The sequence below is a fragment of the Sus scrofa genome, chromosome 14 (genome assembly GCF_054392235.1).
Source record: "Sus scrofa isolate SSC_HxYL_T2T_F1_AM1 chromosome 14, Sscrofa_HxYL_maternal_Yorkshire_Landrace_v2.0, whole genome shotgun sequence".
NCBI lineage: Eukaryota > Metazoa > Chordata > Mammalia > Artiodactyla > Suidae > Sus > Sus scrofa.
The window spans coordinates 101,613,135-101,637,354 of record NC_139396.1 but is presented as its reverse complement, the minus strand read 5'-3'; the positions used below and the strand labels follow the sequence as shown (position 1 = coordinate 101,637,354).

Sequence of the window (24,220 nt, the reverse complement as noted above, 5' to 3'; positions counted from 1 at the left end):
CCGCTCCTTGGACCTAGAAGAGGCAAAAAAAAAAAAAAAAAAAAAAAAAAAAAGACGAAAATAAAAATATGATAGAGAGGGAGACAGAAAGAAGCAGGAGAGATGTGTCCTTAAAAAGGAAAAGGAATGACCCTTGTTCCTATGACTCGGAGAGCTGGATGGGGAAGATGCAGCTGGAGGAAACCTCAGTCTGATGGTTCTTCCTTTCTTCATGCAGCAACCAATTTGGCTTCCCTTGAGAAGTTAGGGGAGTGGGACATGGGGACAGGGAACTGATGGTGATGAAGGTTCAGAGCTGACATCATGGTACCTATGACTGAATCTAGATAAAAGCACCATGAGCTTAGCTGGGGACCATCTGAGGATGGAACTGAGAAGGTGTAATGAAACCTTGCAGTTTTCTCTGAAGTGCTTGGCAGAAAAAGCCCAGAACTAAGAAACTGGCTTTATCTTGGGATGGAGATTCAGAGGAGGCAAAGAATTCCATGGTGCTCTTGAGAGAATACTGAAATGAGTGCCCCAGGGTCTAAGATGACAGGTGGAGAAGTTAAACCACAGTTGGGCCTTATAGGCAGAGAGGCCAAAAATGAAGCAAGAAATAAATCTCTGTGAGGTCAAAGAACAGGAATGTGGAGTAAAGGGGAGGGAGATTCAAAGGATGTGAGGGTTTGATTAGAGAAGAACCTGTGATGAGCTCAGAGAATGAAATATTCTTTGTAGAGTCAGAACAGAGTTTGGCAGTGTTACACCAAAAACAGTTATTTTCCACAAGGACTCTAAGCCCAAAGCAAAGCCCATCTGATCACCACTATCACCACCGCCACCATGCTCACCATCACCACCACTGCCACCAACAGCAACCATAATAATAATGCTAATGCTTCATGAGCATTTCCTGCCACTGTGGGGTAGGCATTTTAACAGCTAAGACATTAGGGTTTCTTAGATCATTAGTTTTCACCCTTGGCTGCACATTGTAATCACTTGAGAAATGTTAAAAATATCAATGCCTGGGTTGCATCTTAGTAATTGTGATATAGATGGTGTGGGGTGGGGTACAACCTGGGCATCAGGAGTTTTCACAGCCCCCTGATGGTTTCCAAGTACAGCTAGGGTCGAGAAACATTGCTCAAGGTGGTCCTCAGGGGAGGTGGAGGAGGTAAGAAGGTGATCATTTTGATTGTAAGAGGAGGAAACTTGTCTACGGCCATACCTCCCTGAATGCGCCCAATCTCACCTAAAGAGGAGGAAACTGAGGCTTAGAGAAGTTAAGTGATCATTTTAACCTGGGTCTCTTGGCTTCTGGGGCATCCTAACCTTTACACCACTTTGCTCCTTTAGAACAATTATCTTAACCTTTTGGTCTGCTTCTTCCTTTCATGTTGTTTTGGATGGTCATTAGCTTTCCCAGTACCGAAAATCCATAAATAGAAAAAAAATGGTTTAGAGAACCAAGCTCTGCTTTCTACCCAGCTGGCTTTATTTGTCATTATGTTTCTATCATAGAAACATGTCTCAAGGTGATAACTAAAGGGTATTAGCTGCTCAGTGGACAGGCCTCCTTGACCAGTAGCTTTTGAAATATGGCAGGGCTGAGATCCAGCACTACAAAGCTATTAAACAACAATATTGCTCACCTCCAAAGCTAGCAGCATGCTCCTCGCGGTGTCTGGGTCTCTTCAAGAAGATGGAGCATATACCAATGCCTGGGCTAAATTTGGGTGATGGTGTTAAGGTTCCTCTCTTGTTACCCTTGCTCTTATATCTTCTGCATTCATCTGATTCATGCTACCTTTCTAGAAGGTGTCAACCCAGTTCCATGAACATTGTTCAGACTGTGCATGGCAGCACTGCTAGGGAGTCAGGGGTCATGAAGCACATTCCTGGTCTTTGCCACCCTAGGCAAGTATATAACTCTGCTTCAGAATGCTGGTTTATTACTGTGAGAGAATTACCATCCATGAAGGCTAACACTGGGGATGGGAAGAGAAAGAGTGGGTTTAAGAGACACTGGAAAAACTACATAGGATTTCAGCAGGTGGAAACGAATAGAACTGGCCACAGTCAGAAGAGCAGAAGTAAGGAGACAGGTAGCTGGGCATCTGTTGGAGGGACATCAAGAAATACAGTTGGGTAGGAATATGTTCCTCATGGGGAACATGAGGCTGAAGGGTTGGGCATTGAGGAACTTTTTTTTTTTTTTTAGTTAGGAAGCTGTAAATAATTTTTTTGAGTCTATGGGTTAGAAAGCTATAAATAATTCAGTAAGCACCAGGGAGCTACAGAGGTTTCAAAGCAAGAGAGTGATGCAGTTAGACCTGAGCTTTAGGAAGAAGGATCTGATGGCCCTATGAAGCATTGTTTGGAATGAGAGAGAGAGGACACATGGATACAAGGCAAGAACAATGCTTATCCAGGAGGAGATCAGGAACCTTGAACTGGGAAAAAAACAGGGAGAGCTAATGTGAGATGAGTCTATATAAAATAGATTGCCTGGAAGGGAGCTTCCTTCCTGGTGATGGAGGACAGTGGCTGGGCATGGGCAGAGGCTTATGGAGTAGAGAGAATGGCCACAGGGAAAAAAAGTGTTGACTGTGTTGGGTTTTAGTTATGATTCATTTCCTTGTGGACTTGGTGGAAAACCCAGATGGGCATGGGAAGCAGATGGATGGACATGAAATCTTGAATCCAGGAGAGAGTCACAGTTATGGATATGCCCCATTGCTCATGCTCTAGAAGCAGAGAAGGACCTCGTAGGAGAGGATGAGGAAAGAGGAAAGAGACTTGAAAGGCAGCAGCCCGAGGAGCATCTTAGAACAGAGGAAATCATTGGTAGAAGCTACAAAACTGCAAGCTGAGCTGGGTTCCCCATGTCCTTGGGAAGGGAGCATGTGTCTCAAACTCAGAACACATGTCCACTGCCTGGTTTTCCTTACCACCTCTAAATTTATTTTTCTACATTTTATACCTCTTTATGGCGACATGTTTAAAAAGAAAAACTGAGAGTGGACTTACAAAAACACACCAGCAGGCATGTGTGCACACACACACATATACACATACATATACTCCACAATTCCTCCAGCCCTCCATGACTCTCAGGCACAGTTACACTAAGTGATGTCCACATATAAGCAGCCACTCTCTCTGTCTGCATTTCCACAGAGGTTAAGAGCCTTAAGTAGGGAATGACATTTTTCTTTGGAAGCTGTAATCCTTAGAGAGACAGCATTAATTGGGAGCATAGGGTACATCCTAAACTCTGAGATTGCTTTCACTGTTCCAGAGAAGAAAATGTGCCTTCTGTTTTATATCTGTGGGAGATCATGTGGATTAAGATCGCTAAATTATGTTAGACAACAGGAGTCAGGATTCAAAAGGACCTTCCTAAACTGGAACTTTGGGATGAAACCAACAGGATGGAGTGGAATGAAGACCGCTGAGCATTAAGTTTCAGATAATTACTCAAGACAGGCTGGATAAACCTTGCTGATAGAAGCGTAATTTATTTGGAGCTGTGATTGTTTCATTCTGGTCAATCCGAGAGGGAGTGTGTCAAGACCTATGAAGATTTGAAGGAAGGCCTTGACAAACAGGGAATGCTGCCAAGGGGATGGCCAGAATGGGGAAGTGCTTAGACTCCATGTCACTTGTCCAGTGGTTAAGCGAAAGGGGTTAGGGGACTGAAAGAGCTATTTTATCTTCTACTCCACTGGATAAAACCAGGACCATTGGCTAATCATTAAGGAGAACCACATTTTCACCCAAAGTCAGAAAGGCAGGTCCAGCCCAGAATGGGCTGCCTAAAATTGCAGTGAGCGTCCTAGCACCACAAGACCGCCAAAGGAGAATTCCCGGCATGGTGATCTTTGTGATGGTGGGGAAATTGGATGAGTTCTGTGGTCCTTTATACCTGAGAGTCTCTGGTGCTTCCTTAATTTTGATGACGTGGAGCTCTGTGTTTTAGACGATCTGCATTCTTACTCCAGAGGGAGAGCTATACCGTTTGGTGGAATTGGGGTCATAACAGGCCTTTTAGTGGAAACTTCCAGGTCCTTCCAGAATGGCACTGTCTTTGTGTCTAAGATGGGGAGCGGCCTGCTTTGGGGTGAGCAGCTGCACATCTGGCTTTTCCATTACTTTGACAGACCACCCCCATCTTCAGCTCCCATGTCACCCCTCAACGCCTGCCCTTCCCAGTTTTCTCCCTCTTCCACTCGCCTCCCCCCACACACCCAGGCTGCTCTCACTTGCAAACGTATCCTCACACACATTCTCCCTCCCTGAAATCAGAGAAGCCTTTTTTCAGCTGCTCCCATATAACATTTCATTACCGCAGTCTTCTCTCTCAATTCTGAAACAGTGGTGGGGGAGAAGTCATTTCTCTTTATACCCACCAAACGAACAAAAGCTCAGCGCTAAAATATTTTTCTTCAGTTGTAACTGAAACGGCTGTTGGCTCCCGTCCCAAAAACCAGAAAGACAATTATACTTAACTGTTTAGAGATTTATAAATACCACACTGGAGTAGCCTCTAGGTAGTAACTTTAGATACCCAGCCCAATAATTTTCTTTTATTGGTTTGTGATTTAGATCTTATTTTGCGTCCTCTATAATAAGAGTAGTACATTTCATTAAAAGAGCTTACTAAACAATAAAGAAAATCTGGCTTAGGGCTCTGAGCGGGTCTCAAGTACAGAGAGGGGCCTGCCCTGTTCCATTTCTTCTGTGGACATCACAAGACAGATCTTAGCACAATGGTGCAGATGTATTTCAGCAAAGCAGCCATAGCAGCCACTTTCTAAATGACTTCAACTTGGGAGAATTTTTCCATCACAGCATATTTCACCGCATGAGGGATGAAGACCGCCATCCGCTATTCTGGCAATAGATTCCCAGTGAAGGAAACAAGGAAAAACAACCACCACCGCAACAATAACTGGAGCAGGAGGCTGAGGAACATGGCTAATTTCTGAATCTGTGAAGGCTTTCAGGCCCTCTGTGACTGGCAGTCTTAGCTAGGGGAGTGGATATGGGGAAGAAAAAGGAAAAAATGGACTGTATCACCTAGTCCTTGCAACGGCCTGCGGAGTGGCTTCAGTTCCCCGCTCAGGCTGTGCCCTTCTTGGGGCAACTGCAGTGAAAGGAAATCTGAGCTTCAGAGACAGAAAACAGATGTGGGGTGGTGTTGGGGTTGGGCTGACCTCATCGTCCCAGCGTCAGGCCTCCATGAGCTGCTTTGCTACTCAAAACTCATGTGCCTCATTAATGCTCCTTTTAAAAAAAAATCATAATTCCTTCTTTTTTCCCCCAAGTGAGTCATGCAACAGGTACCCTCATAGACCATCTCTCATTTCATCTCCCTGATAACCTGCTCAGGCAGAGGTAGTTTATCTCTACTTTACAGATGAGAAAATGGAGGTGTGGGAAAATTCAGCCACTCACCCTAAGCCTCAGAGAGCAGATCCCCAAACTGATTGCAAAGCCTGTGCTTCTCTCACCACATTCGTCTACCTTGTAAAAGGGAGCAAGTGTTGTTCTGATCAGAGCAGGCCTGAATCGCCATGTCTGCTTTTCACGGGTCATGGAAACACCCCCAGGGACAAAGCCTCAAGGAAATGAAAGCACTCAAGGCAGCCAGACTCCCAAACTGCTTCTGAAACTCATGGGTTGAGATTGTCTTACTGTTCTTGTCTCTGTGCATTCTTGACTTGTGGGTTCCTGACCCTCCTCACTCCAGCAATCAGAGACACTGGGATCCTCTTGGTCCCCGACTTCCTTGCTACAACAGCTCGACAAGCAAGAGCAGAGTTGGGAGAAGAGTTCTGCCTAGCTGCCTCCGTGAACAGTGTAATTGGTTGTGCTTTTATTCCCCTATTAATATGGATTGGATTTTGGAGCTGTCAGAAAGAAGCTTGGAAAGCTTGAGACCCAGATATTGCTTTCTTTTGTTCAGAAACTTATAAAACATTTTCAGGCTTAGGAGTTCCCATCAGGGCTTAGTGGTTAATGAATCCGACTAGGAACCATATGGTTGCGGGTTTGATCCCTGGCCTCGCTCAGTGGGTCAGGGATCCGGTGTTGCCGTGAACTGTGGTGTAGGTGCGGCTCGGATCCTGAGTTGTTGTGGCTATGGTGTAGGATGGTGGCTACAGCTCTGGTTAGACCCCTAGCCTGGGAACCTCCATATGCCACCAGTGCGGCCCTAGAAAAGACAAAAGGACAAATATATATATATTCCCAGGTTTAATCTACTCATCCCACTTTCCAGGTGGAATTTCCATAGAAGGCAGAGAATGAAAGGAGCACTCCAGTCTGCAGAGCTTAAAATTTCAGGCTGTATGTTATGCTCAGAAAAATGGTCCAGATAAATTGTACAGTGCGAGGAAAGGACGGTTGTCTAATCAGAAGAAGGTAAAAGAAGTCTTGTCATCCCACGGACTCTCTAAGGCTCCTGATGAAATTCCAGATAAGGATCAGTGGTTCTTCTCCTGAGAAGAATCCATGCGGTTTATACCCTATGCCTGAGGTTAATCCCTGCTCTTTTCATGGTCCAGGATGTCATGACACTAAGGGGATCTCTAGGCAGACAGATCATTGATGTATAAAGTAAGTTGTATGGCACAACTGGAATGCACAAATATAACAATGTGAGGTAGGGAACATTCCACACTACCGTGCAAATGCATGATGTGAGTCATTTGTTAGTTTCTGAGGCATGAATGTAATCCGTGCAGTGTGGAGATGGCGCACATGCCTCAAGCTTGCAAATGAGCCTCACCAACCATCCAATATACTTTTGTTTTTACCCAATCTTTTATAGGCAAAAAGTCATGCAAAGTCCTAAAACCTTTATTTCCTTTCTTAAAAATGGCCTTGCAAGGAGGCCAACTGATTTAGAAATGACTTTAGTTCTGGATCGGTGCAATATTTAAGGGTATGAATGGTTATACTTCACAGAATGTTCTGGAGGAAATTATTTCCCCAACTCTAGAAGAGCAGTATAGTCGTCAGTGAGGGTTTTGTTCCACATCTCCAGTAAAGAATTTCTGCCGGATACTCCCACCGGTGTCACCACACAGCCTGTTGTGAGAAGGCAGAAGTTGCTTTGGGCTGTGATGGTCCAGTGGTGGAAGTAGCTCTAGAGCAAGTGGAGTTGGAATTGAAAATAGGTATGATGATTGCAACTAAAGGGACTACAGGCAGATGTAAAGGACTGGGGCTGAGTGAGGAAAGGCACATAAGCAGGAAAGGCCGTGTTTCTTCATGACAGGGCACTTGGCTACATGTCTACTAATGACATAGCCCAGGGGCATAAAGATCTCAGGGTGTCAAAGGAAATGATTGTTGGTGAGGTCACGGTTAACCTGGATAGAGCCTCAAAGAATGGCCTTTTCTATCATTTAACTCACCTCCCCACTCCCACCAAATGCTAAGCATTTAAATGCTTAGCACAGCATCTCACACCTCATAGATGCTTAGTAGAGGTTTGTGGTGTGAGCAAATAAATGATTTAATCTCAATATCTATTGTTTGCAGTCTGCTCTGTCTTAGTTTGCCCTCCAAGGAGATAAAGCAGTTCGATCCCTTTATTAAATACCACATCCTCTCCTTCCAGGCTTCAGTCACTCTCCATTTATTTGATAGCTGGGCACCTGGCGAGGGTCACAGAGATCGAAGACGTTGAACTTGTCATTCGAAGCCCTGGTCAGACTTGTCTAAGCATTCTCTAGTACAGATCACCCCATTCCTTTAACCTTTGCTCAGAGCTCCTGATCTCCAAACGTTTACTGACCTCATCACAGATCTATTGCATAGGACCAGCCCAAGGACTGAGGAGGCTGTAGGGTTGAGACCTCCGAAGTTCAGTACATATCAAAAGCATCTCTACTTTCTGCCCCAGGGAGCTTGGAACGGTTCCTCAGAACTTCGCTGGCCCCTCTCAGCAAATCGTGCTCTTACCTAGGCAGGGGCACTTCAGCAGATGGGGTTTGTGGCTCTGCTTAATGATGGTGAATCACAAAAGGGGCTGTCAGAGGGATGGTGCTGTTGCATAGGGTCAAGGAACAAAGTTTTAAATATGACTTTTGTCAGTCATGTGGTATTTGACTTCAGATAAACCATCTGATATCATTTCTCCATCCCTGTAGTGGGGTTTGTTAGAGTCGAATCCCTCAGTTAAATATCCCGAGGGATATCATGACTCCAAGGGCATGATGGCTGCAGAGTGGTCTTAGAAAACATCAGGGGCTTTAGACATTGCATCTTGCAGTCAAGTTAACCATGACACGTGAAGGCTCTGGAACTGACAACTTGGGTTTGAATGCCAGCTCTGTTACTCACTAGGCCTGGGAAAATTATTTGACCTCTCTGTGCCTCACTTTTCTCACTGAGCATGCTAATGGCATCAGGCTCATCACATTTCTCTGAGAGATAACTGAGGTAGAGGGCTTTCTTTAGTTGGTACCTTTCTTTACATGAGTCAGAAAAAGTCATTCCTTTCTCAAGACACTTTACTTCCATCTGTTAAAAAAAATTCTCATAATATACTGATTATGTTTGAACAATGTGCTTTCCTACCACCTATGAAACCATATTGTAGTAAATATGCAAATATACTCTGTCCGTGTTAGAAGTGGTACCCACTTAAATGAGCTGTTATTCAGTGCCTGACCTTTGCCACCACACGTGGCAGCCCTGAGTGGATGCATGCAAAGCACTTAGTACCAGGGATGTAAAGATCAAGCAACATTAGCTATTTTTGTTATTATTATTAATATTGGAGAGTTTTACCATTGTCTTTCATTTGGCCCCCCAAAATAACAATTAGCAATTTTGTAGGGATATCCATTTGTACCCAGCAGCCAAAATTCCTGTTGATTCTGCTTGTCAGTTGATGTGCATGGGAAGTAGATAATGGTGGAACCTGGCCCCTTTTGGGGGGTGAACCATCCAGGTGAGGGAGACTTATAAAAGCCTACAGAGTTGTTGAGGGAGAATTGGGTCAGGCTGACAGTGACCACTGAGATTGGCCACTGAGGTACCACACAATGGAGCTTCTCCAGGAAGCAAGGAGGTGAGGCCTCAGACAGCTCGCTGACAGAAGACCTCACTCGCATCCACCTTGTGATGGTTGGTTATGGCAGGAGCCCTGCTGTTTGGGTAAAATGACACCAATCCAGAGTTGGTACTGACTGAGTGGGGCTCCTGCTGCTCCAGCTAGATGGTTGGTTGGCAACTAGCCTCCCTCCTTTTTCCCTGAAACATAGTCATTTGGGCCCTCAGCCAGGGGCCCTGGGGAATGATTTGTTCGTCATTGGGAAAGGGGCCTTGGATCCTTTTAAATACCTAATAAAAATGATGGCTCCTCTCTCAGCCCCTCCCGTGACTCCCCATAGGTGGTATAGGCAGAAATATTTACGTACACATTGCAGACATTTACCTGGCCCAGTGGCTTGCCGCCTTAGCTGCACATTATAACCAACAGGGGAACTTTTAAGCCCAGGCCATATCCCAAAGCAATTAAATCAGACTCTGGGCATAGAATGCAAGCCTCTGAGATGCCAAGGTGCAACCAAAGTTGAGAAGTACACCTTGGGCTGTACTTCTCCCCAAGGTGACTATCCTTGAGCCTCATATCAGGGCGGTGGATTCACTCAGCTTAAATCTCCATAGGGCTGGCCTCCTCCTAAGGGTGATTTCTGGGCATTTTGGAAATGAACTTTGACTCCTGAACTTCCAAATAGTTCCCAGCCTTACAACATCCAATCCAAAAAGAGCAGAGGAAATAAACCAGGAGAAGTATGCATAGGAAAGATCAAGACAGGTGGGGGCAGGTGGGTCTTTGGCACAGCAAATGGAAAAATTTTGAAAATCAATCAGACCCTGAGTCTAATGACAAAGAAGGACAGTAAATAATGAGAATGTCAGGGTTGAAGTTTCACACTTCATCTGTAAACCTACCTTTAATAGGCCCCTGGGTGATGATAAATTCATGGTGGCTTTCTTTTTATTGGATCATATGAGGCTGTTCCACATTTCTAAAGGAAGTCCAGGTGTGTCTCTTTATTTATATATTTATTTATTTACATTTAGGATACTGAGGAATTTTTTTTTCAAAAACCCTCCTTTTTTATGAACATTAATTATATACCGTGCAAGGAAGCAACTGCCTCTATGTTATGAAATATTAAATCAAAATGCTTCTCATTCCCAGATGTCCCAGAGATAAATACAGCAGTATTCTGAAGCCCCTCTTGGAGCTGTTTTGCCTGCAAATTTATTGTTTTGTCTCCATTTTCAGAAAGCCCTGTTTTCGGTGAAGTATAGCACTCTAGGTAGTTTTTAAGGCTCAAACTCCTCTGGAGTTGCCTGTGTGGGCAACAACTCTTATGTGGATGGCACACGAGGGATGGCGTGTTGATCGGCTCCTTTAAGATGACAAATGGGCAGAGAGTGTTATTGTCTTTGATTGCACGCCTTACATCATCTGTATGTAGGAATAAGAGGGCCATACTTTATCTTTAGCCATTTTATAAATATTTAAGTCCTTATAGTTGCCTAAAGATATTAAAGCATATTTTACAGTAGTCGGAATATAAATATTATATATAGCACAAAGATACCAAAGTAGTTTAATGAATTCATAATTTTCTGTTCACATTTATTGGAATGTGTTTTATGTTCCAAAAGTTCCATTTAAAGAATAAGATACCATTCTGCTTCCCGACAGCCCACCAAGTGTTGGCTGGCGTTTTGGGTGGGGTCTCGGTTCCAATGTCTAGAGAGGCTTTCATTAGGAAGCAGGCAGGCAGGAAGTCAGGGCCTGGGATGTATTTCCTCCATCTCTACCTTTAAAACTATATATAAATAACTTTTGGAATAAACAATTCTGGTGCTTATTTAAATCATTAAAGCGTTCCAGAGAGAAAACTTTTTATAGCCCCTTTCCTCTATTTCGAGGAGATTAATTCAGAGAACCTAAGAACAATAAAGATGGACTTTGTAATTGTCCCTTCCTCCCCACCCCCTTTTAGAAGCAGGAACACAGATCGGGTTTGCCTGTGTACAGCCCGACTCGGGGTACTGTTGATTCGGAGAGTGCCTTCCCAAGGTATTCCGAACATTTCTCCCTAGGTTCAGGAGTTTCTGCTCGCTCCTTCCTTTCCCTAAGTGCAAAGAAGTGACAGGGAGAATATTACTGCACCTCTTTTCAATTTTGCAGTGAAATAGAAAGACTTTCCTCTTTAATATTTCACAAAGTTTCTCCAGCTCCCAGCGGGAGTCCATGCTGGATAATGTTTGCTAATTACCAACAACAAAACTAGACATACGATGCTGGTAAATTACCTGACCCTTTCCATTTTAATGAGACAACAAGGATTTCACGAAGTGATGTTGTTTCACTGGTTAATGGTGTCAGCAATGTTGTAATTGTGGGTTGAGACACATTAGCTGAACAACCACATGTAGAAAGGGCTTTCTCTCGACAAGCCCTTTGGAGACTAGAACCATATTATCATTAAGCCTCTGTCATTTGCACGCTGCTAATCACTTACTTTATTATCCCGCATATCCATTGTCTTTCTTTAATTGCTCTTTAAATTAAAATTAAAAATAGTTCTAAAGCCCACAATGGCTGGGATAGCATCTTGATTATGAAGATAACTTCAAGAAAATGGAACAACGGATAACGTATTGCCAGGATTATGAGTGAGTCCCACTGTTACGTACCGTGCCTGCAGGCCCCAGGGGCCTAATTGTGGCAGTTTCTCTTCTTTCAGCCCATACTGTTTGTTTAATAAATGGTTATTTATGGCCTTTTCGGCCATTACAGCAACTTTGGAGAAAGTACATCCTTCTCATCGGTTTGGCACTGAAATTTCATTCTCCAAGCAAAGGTATAAAATTGAACTGAAGGGCAGGATCTGCACTAGAGCATGTGAGGGCCTTGAAATGATGTCCTCTTAATTCTCCTTGCTTGTTTATTCTGTCCAAGCTTATTTTTAAAATTCATGGTTGTGAAAGAGACTAAGACTTCAGAGCTGAAAAGAACTGTAGAGACATTCTCAGCTTACAGATGAAAAAACTGAGGACCAGTGCAGTTGCCATGATTGTGATCACAGGGCAGGAGATGAAACCGATTGTCTGGTAGTGAGTAGACTGGATGCAGGGCTCCTGGAGGGAGGATTATGGTTTATGGGCTACTTCTGAGACACAGGGTATTATCTCAAGCCTGGAGTTGTGAGGTGCATTCTGCATGATTGTCATGGTGCTGTGCATTTCATAAGTGTCTCTTGTATGCCTATATCGGTGTGTTTTTTGATGCCAACTATGTCCTGGAATACTGGAAAGGAGGGCTCCTGTCATTCACTTCTTAAAAGGATGACCCCAAGAATGACTCTGGGCATTTCTGAACTTGGAGTGAGCAAACCCAGCCTTATCATGGTTTCGATATTCTATATAGTGCCCCAGAATTAGGATGGTAGGCTTTCTAGAGCCGGGAGTGATTGGAGCATTGCCTTGTTTGCCTCAGTTTTATAGATGGGAAAACTGAGTTTGGATAAGACATTGAATCTATCTAAATTCTCACAGGCAGTTAGGGGGTGAGCTGGAGCTAAAACTCATGTCTTTTGATTCTCTGTTTTTCTGTCCGCACTACCCATCTGTCATTGACATCATCATCATCTTATAAAGTGCTTACTCTGTGCCAGGAACTGTTATAAGCAGTTTATCTGTAGTATTTAACTCATTTAATCTTCATTATATATTTATCTTCCATTTTATAGATGAGGAGACTGAGACACAGAATTTAAGTAAATTGCCTCAGATCGCAGAACTAGAAACTGAAAGAGACAGCACTCACACTCAGGCAGTCTAGCTGCTGCAGAATTCTTTTTTTTTTTTTTTTTTTTTTTTTTTTGGTCTTTTTGGTCTTTTTGCCATTTCTAGGGCCACTTCTGCAGCATATGGAGATTCCCAAGCTAGGGGTCGAATTGGAGCTCTAGCCTCTGGCCTACACCAGAGCCACAGCAACTCGGGATCCAAGCCACGTCTGTGACCTACACCACAGCTCACAGCAACGCCGGATCCTTAACCCACTGAGCAAGGCCAGGGATCGAACCCGCAACCTCATGGTTCTTAGATTCGTTAACCACTGAGCCACGACGGGAACTCCTGCTGCAGAATTCTTAACTACAGTTCCTAACCACAACTTTATGGCTCATTTGTGGGCAAAGGATGTTGGAAATCAAAGAGCACCAATCAGCCTCTTCCTTAGTGAAGATCTGTGAGTGTGTGTGGTGGGGGCGGGGAGATGCCTGACTCACATGATCCAAGATCCTAGTTATGTATTCATCTGCCAGCATCAATGCATATGCAGGAAAGTCTTTAAAACTTCAAAGAAAACATTTACAGTGCTTTTCATTTTTAAAGGACTATCAAATGTTTGGAACCTCAGCCGCTATCTCCGGTCGGCCAGGCGTCCTGTCTCTAGAACCTGTCAGAGACAGCTGGCTGAGAGTTGTCAGTGATGGGACTCTGTGTTCTTCCTGAACTGCATGGCAATGCCTTGGACCACTTGGCAAATCCATCTTTTACAGCTACTTAATTTTCTGTGTGCTTAAGATATGGGTGTTTTAGTTTGCTGGTGATTTCCTAGCTCTGGTTTTTGCTACGCTGGCCATCAGTTTATACTAAACCAAACAACTGGGGCCCATTTGGCATTTGGTGTTTTAAATGTAAAAGGACATTTGAACTACATGACAAATGCTGAGAAGCAAAGCCCATGGCACTGTGAACATAAAGAAACTGTTTATAATGTAAAGGTGGTTACATTTTCAGTCAATCTATCACTTTAATGAGCTCTTTGCATTTCTTTGATTAATGCTCACAAAAGGGGGAAAAAATGGATGTAATGGAAACAAAATGGTATATAGTCTTGGCAGCATGAGGGTTTCTGTGTGTTTTATTAGCATCCACTTCGTATCGCTGTCTTGCAACGTGTACGTCTACCTTTTCCCTGGCATAGTGTGCCTCTGGTTTACTAGAAATGGGATCCAGCATGGAAGAGGTAATTCTATATTAGTGGCCAAATAGCCTTTGTCTTCCTGTAGTAGCAGCAGAGAGGGAGGGTCTAGAACAGGAATTAATAATAATAATTAATAAAGGAAAGTAATAATAATAATGGAAAGTAATAATAATAATAAAGGAAAGATTGACATAGGTCTTGCCCTGTTGAAATGAAGAATCCAACAGGTATGGAGTTAAGAGAACGTTAAAGATGCTTAGAAAACATTTAGATTTTAGTATGTAGCAATTGGTATCTAATCAGTAGTAATTCTTACAGTTTAAAATAGTGAATAAAGGGAAAGGAAAAAGTACAGCAGCAAATATCTTCATAAAGTAAGATACAGGGGAGGAGAAAAGTTAGTCGAGGCAGGCTTCCAGGAGGAGGTGAAGGAGAGGCAGGAACTGAGTTGGGGGAGAAGTGAGGGCACAGCATTTCTGAAGTGGGTAAGACTTGATGGGAGCAGGGATGAGAATCAGCATGAGTCACTTTTCTGTGTTGGAAACCAGCTCTGTCTGCTCCTCCCCTCAGCTGTGGCACAGGGCATTTTAGGTTTCCATGGCCTCTTTGGACCCATGTAAGCTCTCAACATCCTTTGCTCTAAGATCAAGTGGCTCTTAGCAAATGGTAGGAAGTTGGGAACACTAAAATCTCTATTTTGACCCTGTTCTTCTAAAGCTCCTTAATCTGTAACCTTTGGTCACGTCTATGCTGGAACCTTGTTTCCCAAAATTATTTTTTCTTTCTATAACTTCACCGGCAGCATATGGAAGTTTCTGAGCCAGAGGTCAAGTTGGAGCTGCAGCTGGGGCCTATGCCATAGCCATGGCAACACTGGATCTGTGACCTGCACCACAGCTTGCAGCAATGCCAGATCTTTAACCCACTGAGTGAAGCCAGGGATTGAACACACATTCTCACAGAAACAACATCAAGTTCTTAACCTGCTGAGCCACAGTGGGAACTCCATTGGTTCCAACTTTTAAATCAACTAGGTCAAAATGACCTTTAGGGTGACTGCAGCCTAGCAGAGCGAGTCTATCCACCATGTCAACCAGCTGTTCTCAGCCCATGAGAATGACATGAAGTATTGAGGTTTCAGGCTTTTTTATCTTATTAATTTATAATTTTGTAATTTTTTCTCATTGCACAAATATATTTATTTTCAAAAATTTTGCAATTGCGTATAAACAAAAAGAGGACAAATATGCATTCCTTGTAATTTTAGCGCTGGAACATACAAAAGTTAGTCTTGTTTCTGTAGATGTATTTTCCCCCTCAAAAATGGATCATACAAAATAGTATATTGACCTGTTTTTCCCACAAATATTTTATCATGACCATTTTTCCATGCCATTATATATTTTTCTGCATTATTTTTAATGGATGCATACTTAACATAATCAGTTTCCTGAAACTGAACATTCACATTGTTTTCATTTTAATGCTGTTAAAATTAATAACTACAAATGAAGAGGGTTGAAACCAAATCTTTAACATAGAGAAATTGTGGCTGTGTGCATATTTTTAGAAGTGAAATTACTTAGGCCAGAAGTTTTGTCAAATTTTAAGTCATTTGATTTGTGTCCCCAAACGACGTCTTATTTTTAAGTTGTAAGATGAATTTGGAGGGGGTAAAAAAGTAATTGAGAACTTGTGGAAAATTCATCATGACACCGTGAGCTTTTATGCAAATGAAGACATTAGACCAGGTAATATTAGGTTTCTTTCCAAAGCTGTGGTCTTAGTTGAGTTTCAATTATAACTAGTTTCCTTCCCTTCCTCCCTTCCTTTCTTCTTTCTTTCTCCTTCCCTCCCTTCCTACCTTTTTTTCCACCAACCCATCTGAGAGACAGGAATTAGGAACAGTGAGCACTTTAAGGAAGGAGACTGAGTGAACTCTTGCAAATATATCTGTTTCATGTATGTGAGACTTGTCTAAGTGCTGACTATATCTAATGAAAATTAATGGGCAAATAGCTATAGAGAACTTTGGTTGGTTAATTTGTTGGTTGGTTGGTTGGTTGGTTGAGTTTGCTTTGGTTTAATTCAGACCCCAAACAGAAACTCTAAAAAAGATGAAGTACTTTATGTAGCTTCCCAAGGCTTTCATTAAATATAGTGTCTAGAAAAGAGTACTGTTAAAAATATCAATGTTACTTATTGTAAATAAAGAAATGGAAACAGGTATTAAGCCAAGTCAATGACCCTGGTCACCGGAAGTGAACGAGAAACCTTGAATGAAGATACAAATCACTTGCTTCAATAGATGCTCAGACATTCATGAGCTATTTTACCAAGAAAAGAACAGATTTTTCTTTGTGATTGTACTCTTTGGTCATTTTGGTTCCAAGTGATAGAAACCCAATCCCAAAAGACTTAAATAAAAAGGAAGTCATATAACCAGGGTGCCTCTGACTTTAGGCACATTTGAACCTAGGAGCCTGAACCATGTCAGAGCTCTGTCTCATTCTCTTCACCTCTTGATTTATTTGCCCTGTTTTCATTTGCCCCTGGGTGAGCTAAATGGTCACCAGCAGCCAAATACTTACGTACTTCCAGCTTTGCAAGCATCTTTAATATCTCTTCCATCAGGTCTTGGGGAGAACCCAGGCTGGCCCAAGCTTGGAGGACAGGTCTATCTTTTAACCAGCCATGTGTCCAGGATGATGAGAGTCTATTTTGCTGTCCCTATGGAGACTACTTGGTTTCATGTTGCCACTCCTGTGGGCAGGTTGGGGACAGGGTTGCCCCTCCTCCCAACACTGATAAATGGACTTCTCCTGTGGATAAAGGGTTAAAGAGGAGCAGGTAATAACCAAATCAGCTATCCTGGCTCTGCCACCAACTGGTTCCATGACCTTAGACACAGTAACTTCTCTGCTTTGAGCCTCTGTTTCTTTATCTATAAAATGGAAGTGATGCTTAGAGGATTTCCAAAGTTCTTACATCTCTAACAGAGTGATTGGTGAAGGGGCAAAAAGAGACCCAAATGGTATAGTTTAGGTTTTTCAGAGCTGCGTATTGATACAATTTCCACACTCTGTTTTTAGGCTCTGAGTAAGGAACAATTATCAGCTCCAAGCTCATGAGTTATTTGGAGTAAAGCAGATAACACAGTTGAAATTGGCAAAGGCGTTCCCTGCTCCCCTTCCCTGGCATTGACCTCCAGTTGCCTGTGGGGAGCTGGCACCACCTCCAGCTTCTAAGTCAAAAGTGGTCAGTAGCCTGTAGGCAGTGTCAGGAGAAACTGCTCCCTTGATAAATAATCATTTTCTGTGGAGTCCACAATGGTCAGTTTCTGGTTCTCATGATTCAGGTTTCCAACTTTGTGGAAAGCCACTGAAAACTACTATGAAAAAATATTACAAGGTTCAACTGAGCTGTTCCCTTGGCCAGATTTCTCTTGAACACTTTTCTAAGAATCTATTTCCCAAATCAATCTGTGCACATGGATCCTATCCCCCCACCCCATACCCCCACCCCCATAAGTTAGAAAGCAATCATGCTTCTATACATGGAATTTTCTTTACTTCAGCTGCTGAAGAATTTGTTGGAATACATACTGCAAAAATGACTGCTGTGGCTATTACTGTACTTGCTCAGGGGAGCTATTCAGATGCCTCATTTATTGGAGCTTAATAGATTAAAAGTCCAAATTGAGTCTCATGATATAAGCCTAATCAAGTTCTAATCTGCATAATTTTCCCATAAGCAGCAATGGGAAATTTGGATAATTTATGTTTCAGCAGTTGCCAATCATGTGTTAAATAGCATTGTTGCATTTACTTATCAAAATATTTTTATTGATCTTCACTTCATCTGACATTTGGCTTTGGGATTTTTTTTTCCTGGCGTTAACAGGAAATTTAATTCATCTCTTGGATGATGTAATATGAGATGTTTCTCTTGATTTTAACATGTCTTTATAGATCATTTTTAACGGTGATCTTTCCCTTTTACAACTTCATATTGAATACCTGTCTCAGCAAACCTAGATGACTCTGCCTAATTTATTTCCCTAGTTTAACGTAACATATGGATTTCTAACCATCATTTATATGCACACAATAAAAGATAATTTGCCCCACCATTTGAACCAATTCCTTTATGTTAAGTCTGTGGAGGGGGGGGAGGCACTTACCTTCATTTCTCCATCTATTTTAGGGGAGGTGATTTATAAGAATTTCCATCTCCCTCTCTCCCTGAAAAGGCTTGGGGATTTAACTAGGGAAGATTTAGAAAGTACTTTGTGTTTTCCCCCATGGAAAAGAACTGTAATAAAGCATTTATTATATGTACTGAGTTGTGCATGCTACCATACCAAAGCAAGTTGAGCATAACTACAATGGGTCCCAGCTGTTATCTGCTATTGTTTAAAAGTGAAAACAATAAAAGAATAAGACTGGCTCAGGCCTCAGACTTGCCTGCCAAGCTCAGCACAGGAGAGAGAGGCCATCACACAGAGAGAGAAGGCAGCGTGGAGCACAGTAATCCTTGGGCTCTGAAGTCAGACTGTCTGGCTATGGCCCCCAGATCTGCCACTTATCAACTGGGGATGCTGGAAGAAGTTATTTGACTGCTCTGAATCTTATTTTCCCCATCTCCAAATGGTAATATTAGCAATTCCTGCACTTGCAGTGTTATGATGAGGAACAAATGAGGCGGCCCGTGAAAAAACCCTGAGTGCAGCTTTGCACATAATAAGAAAGAATATGGCATGGTAACTTTGAGGAGACTAATTTACCTGGGTTCAGATGTGAGATCTGCTCATGCCTAGTTGTATGCCCTGGGACAAGTGGCTTAATTTCACTGTGCTTCAATTTCCTCATCTGAAGTACAGCAATATCTACATAGGATGGTGCAAGAACTAGTTATAACATGAACAGATTTTGGTACATACTGAGTACTCAGTAAATGTTGGATTTTACTATTTTTTGCTTAAGGTTCTATTTAAGCCTTTCTTCTTCATTCTCAATTATCTTAATCTGTCTAGATCTGGACCATTCTTGCCTTTGCTTTGAGTTCCACAAAGAACACACCAAGTCTTTCTCATTTTTGAATGTGCTCGTGACTACATTACCCTGGAACCATTATCTTGCCATTCGCTTTGGTAGATCTTATCTGAGTCACAGCTTCTCTTGTAACCATGGGTCCTCCCTGGATGCTGTGTCTATATGCATGTATGCAGCAGGTACACAAAACAGTTACTAATAATATAAAAAATGAATCCTTGATCATCTTGTTATTCTGAAGCCTCCTCTCCTTTGATTTCTTAGAAATAGGCCAAGGGTTTGTGTTAAAGTCTTTCATTTGAAGTCATCTGAACTGAAATGCCCTTGTCAAATTTAACTATAGGTCACTTAACCTTCCAATAACTTCCCTGACACAGGCCATGTGCTGCTCACCAGTGAATAACTAATATCATGAAAAGAACATTAGATACAACATGTTTTTTTTCAGCTGAACCTGTGATGAATATTGTTAAGAACACAAATGTTGGGAAAATAATGTAGAGAGTAGTGAAAACTATTTGAAAAATGCTGTTTTTTGTTTGTTTGTTTTTAGGGCCGTACCCATGACATATGGGAGTTTCCAAGCTAAGGGTTGAATCAGAGCTACAGCTGCTGGCCTACACCACAGCCACAGCAATACCAGATCTAAGCCGTGTCTGTAACCTATACCACAGCTCACGGCGACACCAGATCCTTGGCCCACTGAGCAGATCCAGAGAGCAAGCGTGCGTCCTCATGGATACTAGTCAGGTTTGTTGCCCCCGAAGCACAACAAGAATTCCCTATTTGAAAAGCTTAAGAAACAAAAGAGGAAAGTTTATGTCCTCAAATAATTAAAGGAAATAGGAAATTAGGTCTAAAAAACAAAAGATTCCAAAGAGTCTGTAGTTGGCTATAAGGGATTAAGAACCTTTCTTTCATGAAAACTGGATGCCAGTTTTTCCACACACCTGAAGAAAATCTTAGTCATCCCATATCCAAAATACTCCTTCTTTAAATATTTTGGGCTGTATTTTTATCACTGGGTTGATCTGATTATTTCTACCAAAATATATCTGCACTTCTAATGCCTTCCCATTAATTTTCTAGAATTTTCTCTATGTAAAAATTCTCCAAAAAATTATTCTCAAAAAACTACCAAAAGCTACCTCAGTTTTTTATCCATAGGGAAGGAGGGGACAACGAATGCTATTCGTGGCCCCAAATATTTATTGTGTACTTAGTAAAATGTTACCATTGGTAGTTGACATTTTTTAAGTATTTGCTTCACACAAGGCATTGTAGTCAATGTTTTGAATATACTGTTTCGTTTTATTCTCATGACTGCACTGTAGAGGAGGAACCTACACTTTATAGACAGAGAAATGGAGGTTTGGAGAGTCTGTACTATACTCATGGTTATGTGGCTAATGATTAGATGACCAAGAACTTGAACTTAAGGCATCTGACGCCAAAGCCATGGCCTTAACTATTCCACTCCATTTCTTCTCTGGGGGCCAAGCATTTTATAGACAATCTGGGATGTTTACAGAAATAAAAAACTGAGTCTTGGGCCTAAAGTTCTCCTGCCGCATTTGGAGTAAGCATGCTTGGCAGGGGTCAATGTTGAGCTTGTTTATGTCTGATGCCAAAGGAACAAAACAGGTAACATAAGCCCATCATATCTGCCCCTGAAGATTGGAATGGGGAGTAGGTTTCAATTTAAGAAGATGCAGTGGTCTTTAAAGTTCCCTTTAGCCCCCAAATCACCTCCCATATCCACGCTCAACAGAGAGGAATTAAGAACACATCTAAAGAACCAGGAGAGGAGTTCCCATTGTGGTTCAGTGGGTTAAGGACCCGATGATGTCTCTATGAGGATGTTGGTTCAATCCCTGGCCTGGCTCAGTGGGTTAAGGATCCAGCATTGCTGTAAGCTACAGCATAGGTTGCAGATGTGGCTCAGAGCCCAAGTTGCTACAGCTGTGGTACAGGCCTTCAGTTACAGCTCTGATTTGACCCCTGGCCTGGGAACTTCCATATGCCACAGGTACAGCCAGAAAAAGAAAAAAAAAAAAAAAAAGAAAGAAAGAAAGAAACAGGAGGCCATCTTGGTAAGAGCTTGGGCTGTTGTTAATTAAACTTGCATCTTCTCCTGATGGAGAACTTCTCCTTCCATCTCTTTAATGACAACATTCTTCATCATCCCTTCTGGCAAAATAAGTGGTTGTTTCTAAAATTAACTTCCCGAGTGTTAGTTTAACAGAAGGCATGTTTCCCAGTTTCACTATCCTCTAGTTGTAGATGAGAATCTAGAGAGTTCATTCCCTGTGCTGGTGCTTTCACATGCAGAACTGGAACACTGCTTTCTGTAGAGGGACTTAAAGTTTAACCAAACATGTATCTGCTACAGCAAACAATCATGGGATGAGGAGGGAGGAAGCCAGTTAGAGACCTGGACACAATTTAGTCTTGCCCCTTTATCAACCACCGCCATAATGAATGGGGTAATGGCACCAATGGCCAGACTACTTGGTCTCTTTGCAAGGATGGTGCCTGAATTTCTGTTCTTTCCAAGGTCACTTGGGAAATCTGGGTCAACCTGGTCATTTCAAACCAAGATTTTTCCCATATTAGGATCTTTAAGAAAGAAACAATGCTAATCAATTTTGCTCCTCTTAGCACAACTCTACAGGAAGGACAAAAAATATTAAATCTACTGTCTATGACTTTTGTTTCTAAAAATGTATGGCTGTAAAAGTAGCAAAATAAAGAGTGACATTATCCTTACTGAAGTTTTCTTTCCAACAAAAGGTTCTTGGGGTCACCTATAGGAGAGAGAAGGACCTTTAATGGAGAGATGTCTTCGGACATCCTCCGTAGTTTATCAATTGCAGATGCTAATGGAACCAGGCTTGGTGACTGAAGGGGAAAATGGAATATGAAAGCAAAATGAAAGAGGTCTATGAGGCAAGCATGTCATTTCTAAATGAAGGTTTCATGCAAAGGAATTGAGTCTTTTCACAGCTGAAAATGGAATCTTTAAATAAGATAAAATAAAAGGATGTTTTAGTTTGTTGCAGGTTCTATAATGAAATACAGTTTTCCTAATACTGTGTGACCTGCATTTCTCCCTGTTTTATGGGTGCTATTCCTTGACGTACAAACCCATATTTTCTCAAGTCAGCATTTGATGATGGATGTCAAAATACAGGCCATGTATTATGCATATAGCATTACCGATTTAAGGTGTTTACTTGTCAAGTTGAAGAAATTCAAAAACGTCACATCCACCGAATCTGCACAGCTGTCACTTGCAGTTTTTCATGCTTTTGAATGAAACTTCTGATGAAAACAGTTTAGTTTTCCCCTTCACTATTCTAGGGGAAGAAAAGAGCTAGCATTTCAAATGCATGTTCTTGGTTATGTGGTTCACTGAAAAACACTCATTCCAAAGTTTAGGAAGATGGACACCATACTGTCATTCAAAATTACTTATCCTGTGTGCACTATTCTTTATATGTCAATATAAAGAATAAAATTAAGTGCAATCAGGGAATGAATGGTAAATAATTTTTTTTCTTTCAAAAAGTATGACACTCAGTTGTATGATATTTATACACAGGAGAGAAAAAACATGGGAAAACTCTTTTACATTTTTTTTCTGGCATTTCAAGCATGATGCACCTCCGAAACAACATGCAATTATTATCATCTGGCATTTCACTCCTGGTAGAGATTCCTACAGACTTCAACGCAGGAATCAACCCAGTCTTGTTACATTATTAGAGTGAATCAGGAATCTGGTCATAGAATCTTTGGAATTTCATTCTTGGAAACTTAGCAAGTGACTCTGTATCTGTAATTCCCTATTCCATTGATAAGCTCAGGTAGCCATCCACCATGAGCAAAGAAGAGAAAACAAAGTGAATGTGAACTTCTGTCTGCCTTCTCTCTAAGTGGGGGAGCTACCTGGGCATGGCAGCCAGTGTGGAGCTGGTGGTGCCACGTGCCATGTGCTTCACTTGCTAAAATTAAATTTCACCAAATGAATGAATGAGGAACATAGATGTTTCATGTTTGTATGTCTTATGTACGTCCTTAAAGAGGCAGCCATTTGGCCTAGCTGGGATCACTTCTCACCCTCCATAAACTTGAAGATATGGGGTTGGGCCAAGCTCATTCTAGTATGTACTTGAGTTTTGGGTCTGAGACCTAAAGAAATCCACACTGCAAAAATCAGAAACCATGTAGGCTACTCTCCAGTTTACTGTGTTCGCATTTACCTTATGAAGTCTCTGTCGGGTACACTGGGAAGTTCAAGAGTCCACTGTAAGTGGGTGACATATACAGCAGTCAGGGTGATTTCAACTGCACTGTAAGTAAAAAAAAAAAAAAAAAAAAACACACACACAAAAACAAAAAAACCCCCTCAATTTGGCTTGAACAAAAAGGGAAAAATATAAATATGTAGTTGTTTATATATTGTATGTTTGTATATATATATCTATATGCCTATACACATAAAAATTTAATACAAAATACATAAATATATACATATACATTATATGTAATCTCATTATTATGTATATAATACTTTAAAATCTCATTATCATATTTTATATTAAAATCTCATTTGTAAATACATAAAATCTCATGCAGTAAGAAATCCTGAGATCAACTGGTTTTGGTTCTAGGGCTGGTTAATTCAGGAACTAAGGACAGTTCTTCCTATTGTTCAGTTTTTTTATCATTCACGTCAGCCAATTCATCAAGCTGACTCGTCCTCGGCTGGTGCCCATCCTTGTTATAAGAGAGCTTCTGCAGTTCCAGGCGCAAAGCCATGTCCAGTAGACTAAAAGAGAATTTCTTTCTATGTGATTCTTTTTAAGAGCAAGGAAACAGTTCCTAAAGCTCCCAGGCGGTTTTCCTCCCACTTTCCCTTGGCTGGAACTGGGTCAAAGACCCAGGTTGAAGTCACTCATTGTCAAGAAAATAAGTAATCAATCGGTTTAAGATAAGAGTCAGGATAGGTTAGGTTATGCTGTGGTAACAAGAACAACACAAACAGCAACAAAACAAATCTCAGTGGCTTAAAGCCACAGAGATTGATTTTTCACTCAGAATGCTTTGTGTATCTGGGCTCTTGTCCAGGGCT

General features: G+C 41.8%; 1 protein-coding gene across 38 annotated transcripts in view; it reads left to right on the top strand.

The window, feature by feature from the left end:
* KCNMA1 (potassium calcium-activated channel subfamily M alpha 1) overlaps positions 1-24,220 on the top strand; it is a 753,494-nt gene that overhangs the window by 692,254 nt on the left and 37,020 nt on the right.